The sequence below is a fragment of the Sinohyriopsis cumingii genome, chromosome 16 (genome assembly GCF_028554795.1).
Source record: "Sinohyriopsis cumingii isolate HCF-2022 chromosome 16, ASM2855479v2, whole genome shotgun sequence".
Classification (NCBI taxonomy): Eukaryota; Metazoa; Mollusca; class Bivalvia; order Unionida; family Unionidae; genus Sinohyriopsis; species Sinohyriopsis cumingii.
The window spans coordinates 80,690,397-80,706,803 of NC_142976.1; the positions used below are offsets into that span (position 1 = coordinate 80,690,397).

The 16,407-nt window shown below is 35.9% G+C and overlaps 1 protein-coding gene across 1 annotated transcript in view; it reads left to right on the plus strand.

Annotated features, from left to right (window-relative positions):
• The window catches only part of LOC149780881 (uncharacterized), a 126,090-nt gene that overhangs the window by 16,212 nt on the left and 93,471 nt on the right, over positions 1 to 16,407 (plus strand). Inside the window, exon 2 of the mRNA XM_089937983.1 lies at positions 11,353 to 11,453. The gene's annotated coding sequence lies outside the window, so the exon portion shown is untranslated. The remainder of the gene's footprint in view (positions 1 to 11,352; positions 11,454 to 16,407) is intronic.

Consider the following 16,407-nt stretch of genomic DNA (forward strand, 5'->3'; position numbering starts at 1 on the left):
CTTTTACACCCACCCATCAAACAGCACTTTAATCTTAGTAATCCATACCCTATTGCTATTGAGTAGCTGAATTTGTCAGTCTGGTGGGATCATCTGATGGGAGGCTGATGATCCCACAACTGTTGAAAGAAAACCTAACACAGTAAATAGTTAGCCTCATTGTCAAATACTGAATGGTATCGACATGGGCCACTTTTTGAGCTAAAACAATTGGTACCAAGGAAAATATGCCTTCACTTTGGTGTGCTAACAAGCAAAAGTTGTTGTTTTAGTGTAGTATAACACCATTTTTCAGCACAACATAGGCTATACATGGTGGCCAGTATAAATGGTGGAGGAAGAACCCGGGAAAACCCTGGAAAGAACCACTGACCCACGAGAAGCTACTGGCAAGCTATGTCACATACCCACATTGCCCGAGCCCAAGACTCGAACCCACGCAGACAGAGGTGAGATGGCAGTGATCCATAATGATGAGTGCTTTAGACTGCTCTGCCACTTCGGACCCCCCGGCAAAAGTTAAAGGAGAAGGTAATGTAAGATCACTAAAATGTGCCTTTGATCACTTCCTTCAAAAACAAACGAGTTAGACAGGTCCATGATGAAGCATAATCTCAAACCTTGTCTTTAATTTTCATGAATGAATGATTATTTTTGGTCAAATATGTAATTGGCAAAACAGAAAATTGATACTTTAAATGGTATTTAATTATAAATCAGACTAACATCAGTTTTTCCATGACTGGCTTTCATGCGACTGATCACCATCCTCCATGGTGGGGAAGTACAAGATGTGCGGTTGTATTTATTCCTCTCCCTCGAAGTAAACGTGAATCACTGCCCTACCATAACATGCAATGAAATGAAAAAACATGAGCTCTACTGTTTCACTGGAACATCAAGAAATGTTATGCTCTTTCTTTTCTCAAGGAAACCTTGACTAACTGTTTTGATGAGAGGCACGTCTTTTAGCGTCTTATGAATTGCATAAATTTATTGCATTGATACAAAGGAAATGTAATGGATGATATACTTCTAAACGACAACATCTGCTATTTAAAATAAGGACAGACCAGTTTTACACAGAAATGCAAACTGTTTGCTTTATCTCTAAGAATGTACTTTTGAGTTTGTGTAGTACACAACTTTGTGCCAGCAAGATTGTGATGCATTTGGGCACACTATGCATAGTGTAGCAGGAACCTGACTTCAGTGGAAATAAAGATGTTGGCCATTTGTCCATCCTGTTATGAGATATTGACAAGAAGCAGCAATGCAAATTTTCAATTCGTCTTGGAAATATGTCATTTACATTTGTGTGCCGTAAATAACAGCCCTAATTGGTGGCCCACCAATTAACCACATAAGTTGGATAATAGCCCAGAAGTTAACAAAATTAAATTTATTGCTGAAATGAATACTAATATGAAAAAAATTAATGGTTCTTAGACTTGTATCATTCTTTCTCTTTCTGTATGGCTGCATGTGTTATGATCAAGTTGAATTGCATTGCTCAGAGATTTTATTTACCATTAAATTGTGAAGCACCTCACACCATCAATTAAGGCATGCTTGTGTGCATTTTTCTGTTTTGGTCTAAAATTATACAATGTTTGAGAATACCAGATTAGACCTCAATGTCTGAAATCAAAATTAATAAATCTCACTCTTTCTTCTTTTTGTGTTAAGTCAATACCTGATTTATTTAGTTCACTTGCTTATAGGAAAGATTTGTAGGGTCATTGGAAACATTAAAATTGTAATATGTTCATGTAATCGTATTTATTGTGCAAAGAAATACATAAAGTGTCTTTTGCAGGGACATGCTACGGTAACTTGCCCAGCCAGTCATTATTAATTGCCTGAAGATTCAGACTGGTTCAACAGGGTACCAGTCTGTGCCCCACCGTGTACTCGCTCTTATATAACAGTAAAAACATTACCTGTTTTCTTTAATATTTCCCATATTTAATGTTTAATTTTCCATTTTTTTGCAAGTTCTTTTCTTAAGAAATAGTCATATATATGACATACATACATACATTTGGGAGAACATGCTTTTACAAAACAAATGCATGTTAACAGCATGAAAAGCCTTAAATTTTCAATCACTAAAATTATTGTTTTCATTAAAATAGATGACAGTTTAAAAATGTTACTTCCTTGGTGATTAGCACCATTACAACAGAACAAAAATCTATTACATAAATTTACACTGAAAATTTACAATTTGTGTCTGATGATAAAGCCATACCTCGTAACAAGCAGATGCCTATTATTGAAAATGCTTATAAATATAATTTACTGAGGACATCTTTGTCAGACAATATGGCCATCCCCTCCATTTTGAAAACTGTATTTAGACTGGTTCATGGTCTTATCTTTAGAGATATACTATATGTCTTCCAGTACAGAGTCAGTTGCAACAGACTTGCTTGAAAGAATGGTCTAGCATTGAATTTGCTTTGTGCTTGCTTTTAATATGCTTGTCAACCAGTGAGCCTTCATAAAACTCAGATTATACTTCAGGTTATGTAATTATTTTCTGCAGGAAGCCATCAGTCTTAATTCCATTTCTCAGCTTCCAGGCAGGCCCTGATCTAAAATCTTCATCAATTGGATTAAATACCATCAATATGCTTTTTCCTAGAATATATAGAGTTGGAACCAGTCATATCCATAGAATGAATCATAGTCTATGAAGAAATTTAATTGCAGATGGCAGTTGAGAGAGGAATTGTAAATCAGTTTGGACTTTTTATGATTTCTGAAGGCTTTATCTAAGTGATACATTGTATAGAATCCCTCATTTTATGATCCATTTCCATAAAATTTGAGTGAATTTGCAATGTTATAGTACTATGATAGAAGCAACAATTATTTTCAAATGAAAAGGGGAAAAATATGCAGTATTGCTGAATTTTATGCAGATGAAGGTTCTCATATCTTCACTTCAGAATTGATCACTTATGAAAATGTTTGAGAACATAACTTTTTAAAATTTATATTTTTACATAGCTAAGAGTCTAAGCTTTTGAAAATTGCTTAAAATGGATAGGTTGTGTTGCATTTTCAGGTACTACTCTAGTTAAATACCATATTTACTTAACAAAAGTCCAAATGCAAACCTTGTAGATCAGAATCTGCTTTCGCATAATGCACTAGCAGATCTGGATCTGTGCAGTTTGTTTGGAGTAATCAGTAGAACAAACAACATAGACATGGATCTGTAGGTGCATGCTACTATTGCAGATATGGATCTATGTTGTTTGCAGTTGGACTTGACTTATAAGCAAGTATATGCAGTATACATCCCTAAGTAAGGGCCAGACAGAGAGGGAGTATGGGGGGAAAATACACTGATCAATTACCCATAAAATTCTCACAGAATCAGTATGTAAAAATTCATCATTTTTGCACAGATTTAATGATTTTAGAATCTGGGTGGGGTGTGGGGAGGCAAATACATGAAACAAATTTGTTGGCTTGTTAATTTTTAAGTGTGGCACAGGTATTGAAAGATGCAGGTTTATCATGGTCTTGTATAGATTCTACTGACCTGTCCTTTTATTCACAGGATTATTTTTGTGATTATTAAAATTATTAAAGTATTAGTCAAGTCGGAGTTTATAGCATTACAGCTCACATAGGTTGTTGTTGTTGTAGGGTCTAACCATTTCTCGGCACAAGATAGGCTATACATGGTGGCCAGTAGAAATGGTGAGGCTATCCATGGTGGCCAGTGGAGGAGGAACCCGGGAAAACCCTGGAAAGAACCACTGACCCACAAGAAGCTACTGGCAAGCTTTCTCACATAACCACATTTGCTGAACCTGAGACTCAAACCCATGCAGACAGAGGTTAGATGGCAATGATCCATAACAGGGGGGTTACTACTCAGCCACTCGGGGCCCCACTCACATATGTAACAAGCGAAATCATATTGATGATGTAATAATATAATGATCACATCATTTTTGTCAAGTCACAGACCATATAATGTTACAGCTCACTAAATTAATAGGTGACATAATATTGATGATGTAATAATATAATAGTCACATAATGGTCACATCGACAGCAAAATTGCTAACCAGTAACTATTCATTTGTACCTGGTCTAGTGACCATGTGCATTAGCAACCTGTCAATATTTGCCATCCTTTTTCAGTTTCCTCAACATTCATATATTCTACATAGAGAGTCAAGTCCTGATCAAGGCACTCATCAACAACTAATTTTATGTCCCATGGGTTCACATGCTATGTACTGTTTCATAAGCCCACATGTAATCTGTACTGCACCATAGACCACACGTAATGTGTTCTCCACCATTGGTCTATATGTACAGTACTGTATACTTTCCCATGTGCCCATATGTACTGTATAGCAATTTGTGATCATTAAGATTGAATGATTTACCTATCTTCTATCCTCCTGTCCCAGTCTACTCATTCCCTCCTGCATTTTCAGAGATTGGAGATGTAATCCTTGCTGCATGGTTGGAAGAGCCAGGTCTGATCAATCGGTTACTCACACCCAAGCTTCAGGGACTGTATTAATGTTATTAAATTGGACTGATTGCTACAGTTAAATGTGTTACCTTTGTGATACATGAACAGTGTTGTGCACCAAACCTTACAAAGGACATGACCCTGATGGTGGGGACAAGTTTATATTTTGCTTGAGTATATCACCATGTGTAGCCCTGACATGAAAAATACACTATACTGGCCTAAATCTTTGTCCCCTTGTTGGGCTCCAAGGCAGGTGGGGAGCAGACAATTTGGCTGAGATTTCTCATCTTTGAACTCAACGATGAGAATCAAAAGCTTACCAAGCTATCACTTTTTGTGATAACCAAAGAGCTTCAGACTTGGCTGGAGAACATGTTATTTTTATTATTAAAAAAAGGGTATGGTTTGGTGACTGCATCAGTAGTGGAGCTGCTAAGATAACTATTAAGGTATCTCTGAATTCATCAAGAGATGTTGTTCGATTCAGAGATTTAGATTGTTGCAGTGAGGATGAAATGCTCAAAGAAATTTCTTAATGACAAGTTGATTCAGAAACATGTACTGACAGTCAGCTACACCAGGTTCTTGAGCATCCATGTTGACCCTTTCATTCCTAATTCTTTGCCCTATTTCAACTGCCAGAAATATGGCTACCACAAAGATGGCTACAAGAGGAAACAAGTCTGCCATAGATGTGGGCAGGAGAGGCACACATTGTGACAATAGACTGTCAGTTCAGACTCACAGATCGATTTGGAAGGCTCCCAATATGCCCTGTTCAATTTCCATCTCCATCCAAGCCCTTAAAGTTTTTGAATAGTACTTCTAAAATATATATGAAAGTGGTCACTAGCATATTAGCTGCCATCCTCTTCCCATGCAAAAGGTATATAAAGTGATGGACTGCAGACAGTAAATTTGAGGGAAAGTTGGATCCTGTGGCAGGATGCTGGTAGGAATAGGACTTGTCAGTAAAAAGGCAAACACTGTGTTTTACAGCAGGTTGCCTATCTTCTTCCCTCTCTCATTGATATCTTTCGAGCTTCAAAGTGTATGGTGGTCATTCAAGTCACCAAGCAAAATAACAGGCACTGGCAACTGTATACGATGGTCAGAGTCAGACTGGTTTATTGGTGTGCTTGGAGGGAGGGAAGTTAAAAAAAAGTCATAGGATTTTGTATATAGATACGTAAACAGCTACAGCCTGTAGAGTAGTACCACATCAACTGGAATGAGGAGTTTTATTATTTATGATGATATCCCCACCCCAGGGTAGCCAGCCTTATCAATATTTCTGGGAAAGCTGCTGTTATGTAGTAAAGTTTCTAAATTTAAATCTGTCACCAACCTTAAATTCTCCTGAATACAGACAGCTGTTGGATCATGATCTTTAGGTAGAAGACAAATTTTATCAATATTTACCTTTGATCCTCTGCAATTCCATTGTATTATCATGACAGGCATATTTATGGTTGTGGTGTGAGTACAGGACATCTGAGAGCTTTCCCTGGTGTGATATCAGGGGGCTCTCCAGTGTCCATACACTCTAGACTCTCAAACTTGTTATACAGTCTGATAGGATCATCAGATTCTGTCAAAGTCTAGCATTTTCTTTTATCCTCTCTTTATTGGGTTTAGAGCATGCATTACCACTGGTGCCAGAAGGCTGTTGCTCTTTTTCTGTGCTGGATTTGGTTGGCTTGTCATTTGCAGCATCAGGTTTCCTAGTTGATACATTGTCACAATGAGTCTTTGACAGATCTACTTCAATATTGGTTTATATGGTGGCTGATATGTTTTGCTGACAAGAGGCCTGTGAATTTGGCTTGATCTTTAGGCCAAGTAATGAATTAATCCCCTCCATGTTGGCACTGCAGTACCACTTAAGGATTTTGGAAATATCTTAAAATTGCCAAGGAATGGCTAATTTTGTAATTTATGTGCAGTGGTGATGCACAAATGATTAAATATGCAAGGAATATTTAAATTTGGTGATGTCATCAAACTAAACCGATTAATACTGGTAGGGTCAATGGCAAGAAATCACCACTGTTCCTTGGCAGTCATCGTGAAAGTGGCTGGTCAACATTAATACTGATTTGACATTTGACTAACAAGTGAGTGAAGACCATCCATGGAAAGACCAAGACATCAAAATTCATTTGCAATTGATACCATTTTGAAGAATCAGTCATCCTAATGTCAATATTAGGACAATAACAAAGTAATTTCAGAAGTCTTGTATGTTCAATACATGTGTGTTTAAAATAGGTTTGACTTCAATTGCAGTAATTATGTGTTTTTATTTATTGAAAGATATCTGAATAAATTTGTGCACTGATATGAAGAGAGACGCACACCTTTCAGCTTATCGTAAACAGCATAATTTTATTGTTACAAAAGAAAGGAACTCCTCTGAGGTATGGACAGTTTAATTCAAAATGACAAAAACTTATTTTTAATATAAGGATAGAGACACCCCCCCAAATCCAAAATTAAAGAGCTTTTTTTTTTTTTGCAATGACATACCAATCACATGTTCTTTAAGCAGTAGTTACAAGGCTGACTATAGATAAATTTGAACTAGTTCAACTCTGACTGCAATGTTACTGTAAGGGACTGACTATTTAATTTATGGGGTTAATACATTCTTTCCTACATTGGTTATTATTTTTGTGGTTTTTTTCTTTGTTCACAAGATAAATTTATTTAAAACGAAATAAACTGGAATAGGGTATTTTTTAAGTACAGTTCAGAACAAGACAATTGTTTTCACATGCAAATACATATTGGAGTCTCACATGTAAAATTATTATTGAAAAATTTAATTTTTTCCATCTTGTTCAAACGTTGCTCCTTGTGCAGTGAACTAAGCAGGGCATGATGATTTGATTCCTGATTTCAAGTACTACATGTACATAATAATTAATGACCCTTTTGATTCTGTCAGCAGGGTCATTTGGCTTTGTTTGTCAACATGAATTATACTGTGTGATCAAAATTTGGAAACTGCTCCAGTGACCAAGTGGTTAGAGCATACGCCTCGGATGCAGGAGGTCATGGGTTCAATCCCAGGCCGAGTCATACCAAAGACTTACAGAAATGGTACTAAAAGCTGTCTTGCTTGGCATTCATCATTAAGAGGTTATTGTTAGGACTGGTTGGTCTGGTGTCAGGATAACGAGACTGGGTGGGACATCATGCTACATGTCTGCGGCATGATACCTCAGTCCGAGACATCACTATAAACTGTCACACTGCAGACATCGTAGCGATATGACTGAAAACTCGTCAAAGCTATGTTAAAAATCCAAATCACACACACACACAAAGTTCTGAAACTATTAAAGAATCAATTATTTTTGGATTACTCAAGAGTTCATTCGTAAAACAGGTTCATTTTCACGTAGGTATTTAATGTTTATTGAGATGTCTAAGTATATGTTGCCTCCCAATGCTAAAACACCAAATCTAAGCAACCAAAATATAACATGAAATTTATTGATGGGTGGACAGCGAAAATTCAGTGGTTGGAACCCAGTTCAAAGAACATGAATATGCATCATGTCCTTCCAGTAAAGCCAATCATGCAGTCTGCTACAGTAGCAAAATGACGTTACAGATCATGCAGCATATTAAACTTAGTAAACATGACAACAAATATGCCATCATCAAGATCCATGTTAACGGAATCTGCATCAAACGTTCATATGGGTTGACATGCTGAGACAGTTTGCCAGCCAAACATAATCTCCCATTTACAGTAGCATCATTTGTCAGGTCTGGTCAAAATAATGTTAAGAGATTTGGAAATTAACAAAAAATTCTCATGCAAATGGAGGAAAACTACTGAAATAGTGAATCAAGCGTTGGGTCCTCATTTGAATAAAAAAAGCTAAAGACAGTCACCATTCTCTTTGAAGATCCTTCCTCATTTGAAGTCAAAACTCCCAACCAAATTTTGCAAATCTTCTGATTGGTCATAAGCGGACTTCTGTGTTCTGTCATATGTATGGTTTCTATTACACAGTCATCTGGCTAGGTGCCATGCATTTAACAGCCACAGTTATTGTCCCACAATCAGTGGCAAAAGTTTGATAATTGTCCTTAATTTGTATTAAACTTGTTAAAAATCAATAATAATGCGGAAAATTGTAAAATCTGTGGTGTTCAGAGATTTTAATTTCCAACAGGTTTATAGACGTTTGCATACAGTAGATGTTTTTTTCCCTCATGTATCCTGTTATTTGCTACTTTTGTTTATGGGGAAAATATAACAACTAAAAGCAAATTTACACGTAGAAAAAAAATCAACAATCTTAGGAAATGAGAAGTAAGTAAGATAATCATAATATAAATTTAAAAAGTGCCAAGATATCAAAGTTATCAAACAGCTGGCCTTAATATGTCACCTATGCAGCACAAGATCTTAAGCTAATGAATATTGTATCATAGAATAATTCATTTCAGAAAACATGTATTTATTTTAGAACAAGAAGAAAAATCTTAAAAAGATGCACAAAGAACAAAATTGCTTTCCATATATAGTTTTATGGTTTGGTTTCTGTAGTTTTATTTCAAACTTCGTCACAGAAAGCGCATGAAATGTCATGAAGAGAGAGGATAGAGCAACAAGATTGAACTTTTTTTCTCTATCAGTGTTTATTCAAGAAAACATTTTCACATAAAATTTATAGCGAAGCAATAGCTGGAAATTCAGAAGGAAGCTGGAATTGTCTACTGATATAAAGTAGTTGGATCACAAATATAAATATATGCATGATTTATTCAAGGATATGTAAATCATAGAATAGAAATATAAATATATGCATGATTTATTCAAGTAGATCATAGAATAGAAAAAAGATAAGAAAGTCAAAATGGTAAAGTGAAAAGAACACCAGTTACACTGGCTGCTATGTATAAGCTATCTTGTGCTGAAAAATAGCGTTAAACCCAACAACAACAACTCTCCTTATTAACCCAGTCTTTACTTAGATGATCTTCCTGATCTAAGGAATACAAGATGGTAAACAGAAAATGTATCTGTATACATTACCTCAAGGATTCTTATTGTTTACACTGATTTTTTAAAATAAGAATTAAACATTGGAGTGACCTGTGGTTATCTTGTACAATCCAACAGTTAAATAAAAATGTTCACCTATCCTAAAGTACATCAGTTATTTGCACTATAATAGCCAAATATATAAGTTGCTACTGTGCTTCTAGGTTATAAGGTTGATAAGTGGCAAAGAAAACAAACCATGTTGATGGCTTCTGATTTACTAGGTTTATTAACATGCGCATTAGCATCCATTTTTAGAAAGTTTACATGTGAAGTTATATATACCTGCCATTGAATATGGCTACCTTTACTAAACATAGCTAAACCTTTGCAACAGAGTTGAAGCAAATTTTGATACAAATCATCCAGACAAGGCTTTTTAAATTGGTACAGATTCCAATCTATCAAATATGGCCACAAGCCACTAGATAGAGATAGAAAAAATTTATACATTATAATATTGTCTAAAACTGCATAATTTGACCAAATTTTACAGAATATTTTTTTGCATTAAATACTGTCATGTTTATAGAAATTATGCCAGTGTGCATTTAAATACGGTGACCATTATTAAAACTATAAAATACTTTAAATCAATTTTCAAAACCCACCAGACAAAATGTAAAGAATTTTTTACATTTTGTTAAGCATCTTCTCATGACCTTTACATCACTTTCACAACAATTTTCACAAAAACTGTCAACACTCGAACAACTGTATTTCTGACTAGATTTTGAAGGACTTGGTAGTTTACCTAATAACATCAATTATATCATGAGTTTATGAGCCAGAGATGTGTACAAGATAATCTATCTCATTGGCTGAGCTTGTTATGATGCTGAAGACCAAATTTTGGTTGGATTTTGCTCGAACTTAGTAATTAGGCTTACATCATAATTATCCTGACTAGATCTGTAATAAGTGGGATCTGCATGTACTGATGAGGAGATTTTTATCTGACTCTCTGAGCACGTTATTTCACTAGATCTAGAGATTATATTTCTTATCCAGTTGCAATAAAACTTGGTAAATAGGTTTATATCGGCAAGAGCATGGGTGCATTTGAATATGAGTAACGACTATATTGTGCCCCTTTGGCATGAAGTTTTATTAGACTATAGTAAAATAGGTAGAATCAGTTTGATACATCGTTTACATGGGATGGCAGAAGCTTGCTCAGTGAAATGGACAATAGACATTTTACACCTTTTTTAATAATTATTTGGATTTGTACTTTTCTGGATGAAAACCATGTTTGCATGATTAAGCAAAAACCACATGGAGACAAAATATTGAATAGATGCTTTGTACATATGTGGATAACCTGACTGGATTATCTGTTAATTATTTCAATATTTCATATGTGTGTGTGTGTGTGTGTGTGTGTGTGTATGTGTATATATATGTATATATATGTGTGTGTGTGTATATATATATATATATATATATATATATATATATATATATATATATATATAACACTTAGAATTTGTGGTCATATGTCTGCTCTGGGGTTATACATGTTTTACAAATACAGTCCAACTTTTTATACATGGATCTAGCTGTACATGCAAATAATTAAAACATATTGTGTCAGATTGCTCCATTCATTTAGTAATTGTTTTTTAGAGGACTCCATGGAGACTTCAGTAACAGCTGTTTGAACACATTCTGCTTGATTAGCTATTTATCCATCTTTCAGCCTGGTAAGGTTTCAGACTTAAACATCTGAAATTGATTTTCTTATTACTTCATTGTTTCTTTCCAGATTGATGTGGGGAGAAGTTACTGATGATATATTAAGAGTTCAATGAACAGAATCTGCACACAACAAAAACCCTCTGAAACCTTGTTGCCAGACCAGTTTAGGTATGCATCAAAATTTACATTTTCCTGGCTGTATATGACAAACATGCAGGAAAAACTTTTAGAAGTAAACATATTTTAAGTCTACCATATATACTCACTTATAAGTCTAACTGCAGTTGCATCAACCTGAAAATGTAGATCAAACAACATAGACTCTATTCTGTTGGTTCATTTCTTTGCTGTTGGTCTTGACTTATAAATGAGTAAATGCAGTACCAGAAGTGATAGATATCATCAGTATGAAGATTCATTACTAAAGTTGTTAAAGTCATACAAGCATCAATTGAATGTCAGTATGATATTAATATATACATTGAGTTTATACTGTATATACTCGCTTGTAAGTCAGTATGATATTACTATATACATTGGGTTTATACTGACCGCTCCGGTGGTCTAGTGGTTAGAGCGTCTGCCTCGGATGCGGAAGGTCATGGGTTCAATCCCCGGCCGAGTCATACCAAAGACTTAAAAAATGGTACTAACAGCTGCCTCGCTTGGTGCACAGCATTAAGAGGTTAGTGTTAGGACTGGTCGGCCCAGTGTCAGGATAATGTGACTGGGTGGGACATTATGCTACATGTCTGCGGCATGATGCCCCAGTGCTAGACATCACTATAAACTGCCACATTGCAGACATCATAGCAATATGACTGAAAAATTGTTAAAGCTACCTTAAAAATCCAAATCACATCACACAAGTTTATACTGTATATACTCGCTTGTAAGTCAGTGTGATATTACTATATACATTGAGTATATACTGTATATACTCACTTGTAAGTCAGTGTGATATTACTATATACATTGAGTTTATACTGTATATACTCACTTGTAAGTCAGTGTGATATTACTATATACATTGAGTTTATACTGTATATACTCACTTGTAAGTCAGTGTGATATTACTATATACATTGAGTTTATACTGTATATACTCACTTGTAAGTCAGTGTGATATTACTATATACATTGAGTTTATACTGTATATACTCACTTGTAAGTCAGGTCCTGCTGAAAACTACACAGACCCGGATCTGCCATCTTATAATGTGATGGTAGATCTGGGTCTGTGCATTTTGTTAGGAGTAATCAATAGAACAAGAAACATAGACACTGGTATGATATGGCAGATTAGGACATTTGTTGTTTGCACTTTGACCTGACTTAAAAACAAGTATAGACAGTGCTTGATATGTCGGGATTCCATACATTTTAAATGCATCATCACAGCACAACAGTCTGCAGAACAATTTTTTTTGTGAACCAACAACATTTAAAAATTGGAATGGATGAATAACTACAGAAAATACATATTTGGCAATTTTAAACAGTTTATGATTGCTGCTTTTTTAATTAGGCCTGGCATTTTGAGATGAAAAATATTTCCATCCATTGCTCTGTACTTTTTATAATGAACAGTGCTCTTTAATTCTCACACATGATTGGAAGGACATTGCTTAAGTCAATTGCCTATTATATTTAGATGTGACTTTTAAGTGCTCAGTCTTCTCAGGTCTAATATTTAGAGTTATGTCCCTTTCTTACTGCTACTGGTGGTAGACAAAAAAAGGTAATGGTATGCCCTGCTGTCCATTTTTAATATCAGCGTGTATGTGTCAGACTTGTCAACTATCCCAATTTATCTGGGAAGGTTCCCTGAGTCACAGATAAATAAAATCATTTTTTACACCCAAAAGATGTATTTTTGCAGATTCGATGTTTATTGAGTCATTTTTGTAATCATTTTCAGTCAAATTCTGTTGTTTTTTTTTTGTTGTCAGATCTAGTTGTCAGATATTCCACATTTCCAGTATCAACAGCTGCCAATGTCAAGTCAATTTGAAACATGTTTGGTTTGCTCTGTGTTCAGTTTAATAAAATAAAAAATGTAATATGGACAGCAAACATTCCCCTAAGAAAAAGCTTAAACTTTATGTACTTTACAGAAAAGAATGTGTTGAGGATTTTTCATTCATTCAGTTCAGGACGAAAGACGATAATTACCATGTCATTCAGCACCTCAAAACTGCCCCACGAAACCCTGTCTGATTCAGTATTCATTTAGTGGTCAAGTCTGTATCAGTAATATATTACCTGCTGCTATTGCGTAGCTAATACTTTCCGGAAGGAAATTACCTAACCGAATAACAGAAATCTCCTCCTCTCATTAGTGAGAACCAGAATCTTCCAGAACACTGAATAAGTGCCTTTGTAAGAGCCACATACATTAGACATGAGTGAAGGACCATCTTGTATATATTTCAGTCACTATGTTGAAAGAATCAGTGTTGTTTACGTGATAAAGATGGAACTTTTCCAGTTTTAGTCAGAATTCCAGTTTTTTAATTCAGACCAGTTCTCATACTTTTTTAAAATTTCCAATGAACTAGGTTTTTTTTTTTTTAAATCTTGATTTTTTTTGTCTTCCTGGATATAATTTAAGTAGGAAAGAAAGTAACAAGGCAGTGTATATCAGAATTTAACCATGCACATGGGAATTTTTCATCATTTCATTATTTCAGTGTGCCTTTTGTTGCAGTTTTGACTCATGTCTTGCACACTCCAGATCTTTTGACATTTCCTGGCATATATGGAATTTAATTTGATGGACATCACTAAATTTGATCAGTTATTAAAAAATCATTTCAAATTGATCTGGTTATAACAAAGGAGGACAGTAATGAGCTTTTTAGTTGTTTTTGGAATATATTCAGAAATTGGAGGAATCTGGGCTTGCCTGGTGCATGAGCTGCAAAGACAAAATTATTTATGAGCCAGCACATAAGTGTTCCTTAACCATGCTAAAATGAAGAAGTACAGGCAGTAAATAGCAGAATTAAAGATGCAGAAGGTTCCAGTGGTTTTTCAGTCACTTTCGTCTGTGCAAATGGAGATGACCACCTTTCTGCTGGTACCCCAGGCTGTCTCCTGATATGTCAATAGACTCGACCAAAACTAATATTCCATTTGAAAAGGCTCAACAGCAAAACTTGTTAACATTCAAGATCGAAAATCTCATCAGAAGCTTTGATCTGTTGCTTCATTATGGAACATGGCTTACATTTGCATACATTCGTGGATTGGTCCACAATTGATAAGTCGAGCTCAATAACTTGCAAGAGATCCCAGAGCACTTTCAAAACTCCTTAGATTGGTGGTTGTTGTTGTTGGGTTTAACGCCATTTTTCAGCACACGATAGGCTATACATGGCAGCCAGTATTAATGGTGGAGGAAGAACCCGGAAAGAACCACCAACCCACGAGAAGCTACTGGCAAGCTTTCTCACATACCCACATTGGCTGAATCCGAGACTCAAACCCACGCAGACAGATATGAGATGGCAGTGATCATAACGAAGAGCGCTTTAGACCACTTGGCCACTCTGGGCCCACCTTAGATTGGAAGATGGTTTCAACGGATACAATATAGCACTTGTATATTGATACAAAAGCAATGAAGTTAACAAATGATAATAATAGTTATTAACGTTTTCTGTTTTGATAATTTTGAAAGTGTGGTGCATGTTTCAGTAACTTGTGCATTTACACACTTTACACTTGCCCTACAGAGCCATGGAACATTTTTCAGGTTTTTGTTTTTTTAGGCTGGTTCCATCCATGATACTAGAAAATTAGTGCCGTTTTACATTTTTCAGCAAGCAATTAAATATTATTTTCTTCATCTTCATGAACAAGGACTATACACAGATCAATGTTTTTTTAATGAAAGAAAAAACTTTAAGCTCTGTTGAGATTTTTTTTAAAGAAATGTAAATGAATGTATGTGACATCCCATGTAAGGTCATTTGGTGTCCCAATCCTCCCAGTTTTTCAACAATTGGCTGAACCACATTGGCAGTCTAAAGTCCCTCAGACAAGACCTGCTCACTGTTGGTCCATAGTGACCAGGCTTGTCTTCTACCAAATGAGAGAAATTGGAGCTAAAGCCTTCTCAGGATTTCATCTGCATGGGGTTGAATTTTCGAACAGACAAAGGGTTAGTTAAAAATCCTCTGGACAAAACAAACAAGATCCTATCCCTGTTAGAAATGCTGAGGGTAAAAATTGAATTGTCATATTGTCCTTTTTCTCTTGCTGCTGGAGACTTTGAATGCCATGTAGAAACCGAAGTCCCCATGCCTCTCCAAACCCAACTCTTACCTGTCCACTGATGTGTCTGATTCAGGGAGGGGCACTTTTCTGGAGTCAGAGGGCCTGATTCTTCAAGGTTTATGGCTTCAGGAAGAATCTGCCCTCGACGTCACAGGTGTGTCCAGCAAATAAGAAATCACTGCATAATGGTCTCCTCTGACACTCATCTCCGGTAGCATACCTCAGGAGACAAGGCACCATCTCTCTACACGTAAGTTCAGAACCTCCTTCACTGGGCAGCTTCAGAAGGTATATTCTTTAGACTATGCAATATTCTCTGCATATCAAAGGACGGTTTTTAAAGGAAAAGATTGTTTTTACAGGATGGTCTTTCCACCAATCCATAGCAGATTTCCTGTTCCATTTTAGGGGAGCACCCATGGGGGAATTATTTGCCACCAAGTTGAACAACAAACTCCCCTTTTATGTTTCCCCAGTCCCCACCTACACACTCTTTAGAATGATCCCCCAGGTCCTTAGCAAAGTGAGGCATTCCATGGCTCAACTCATTTTGGTGGACCCATCTAGGGACTTACCTAAAAGGAGGAACTTCTGTCACAGCACTGGGGCTTTTCTACACAACAGACCTCTGGTTCTCCACCTTCACACTTGACTCATCTGAAACAATCTCTCTACAGAGAAAAGTTTTGAGCAGGTTGAAGTGCATCATCCAATCCAGGAGAAATCAAACCTCTGCGGTATATGATGTCAGTTGGAAAATCTTTTGTGACTGGCGTAGTACAATATTTGTCAGTCCTAGCTGTCCCTTAATGAGTGCGGTGGACATTTTCTTCACTGT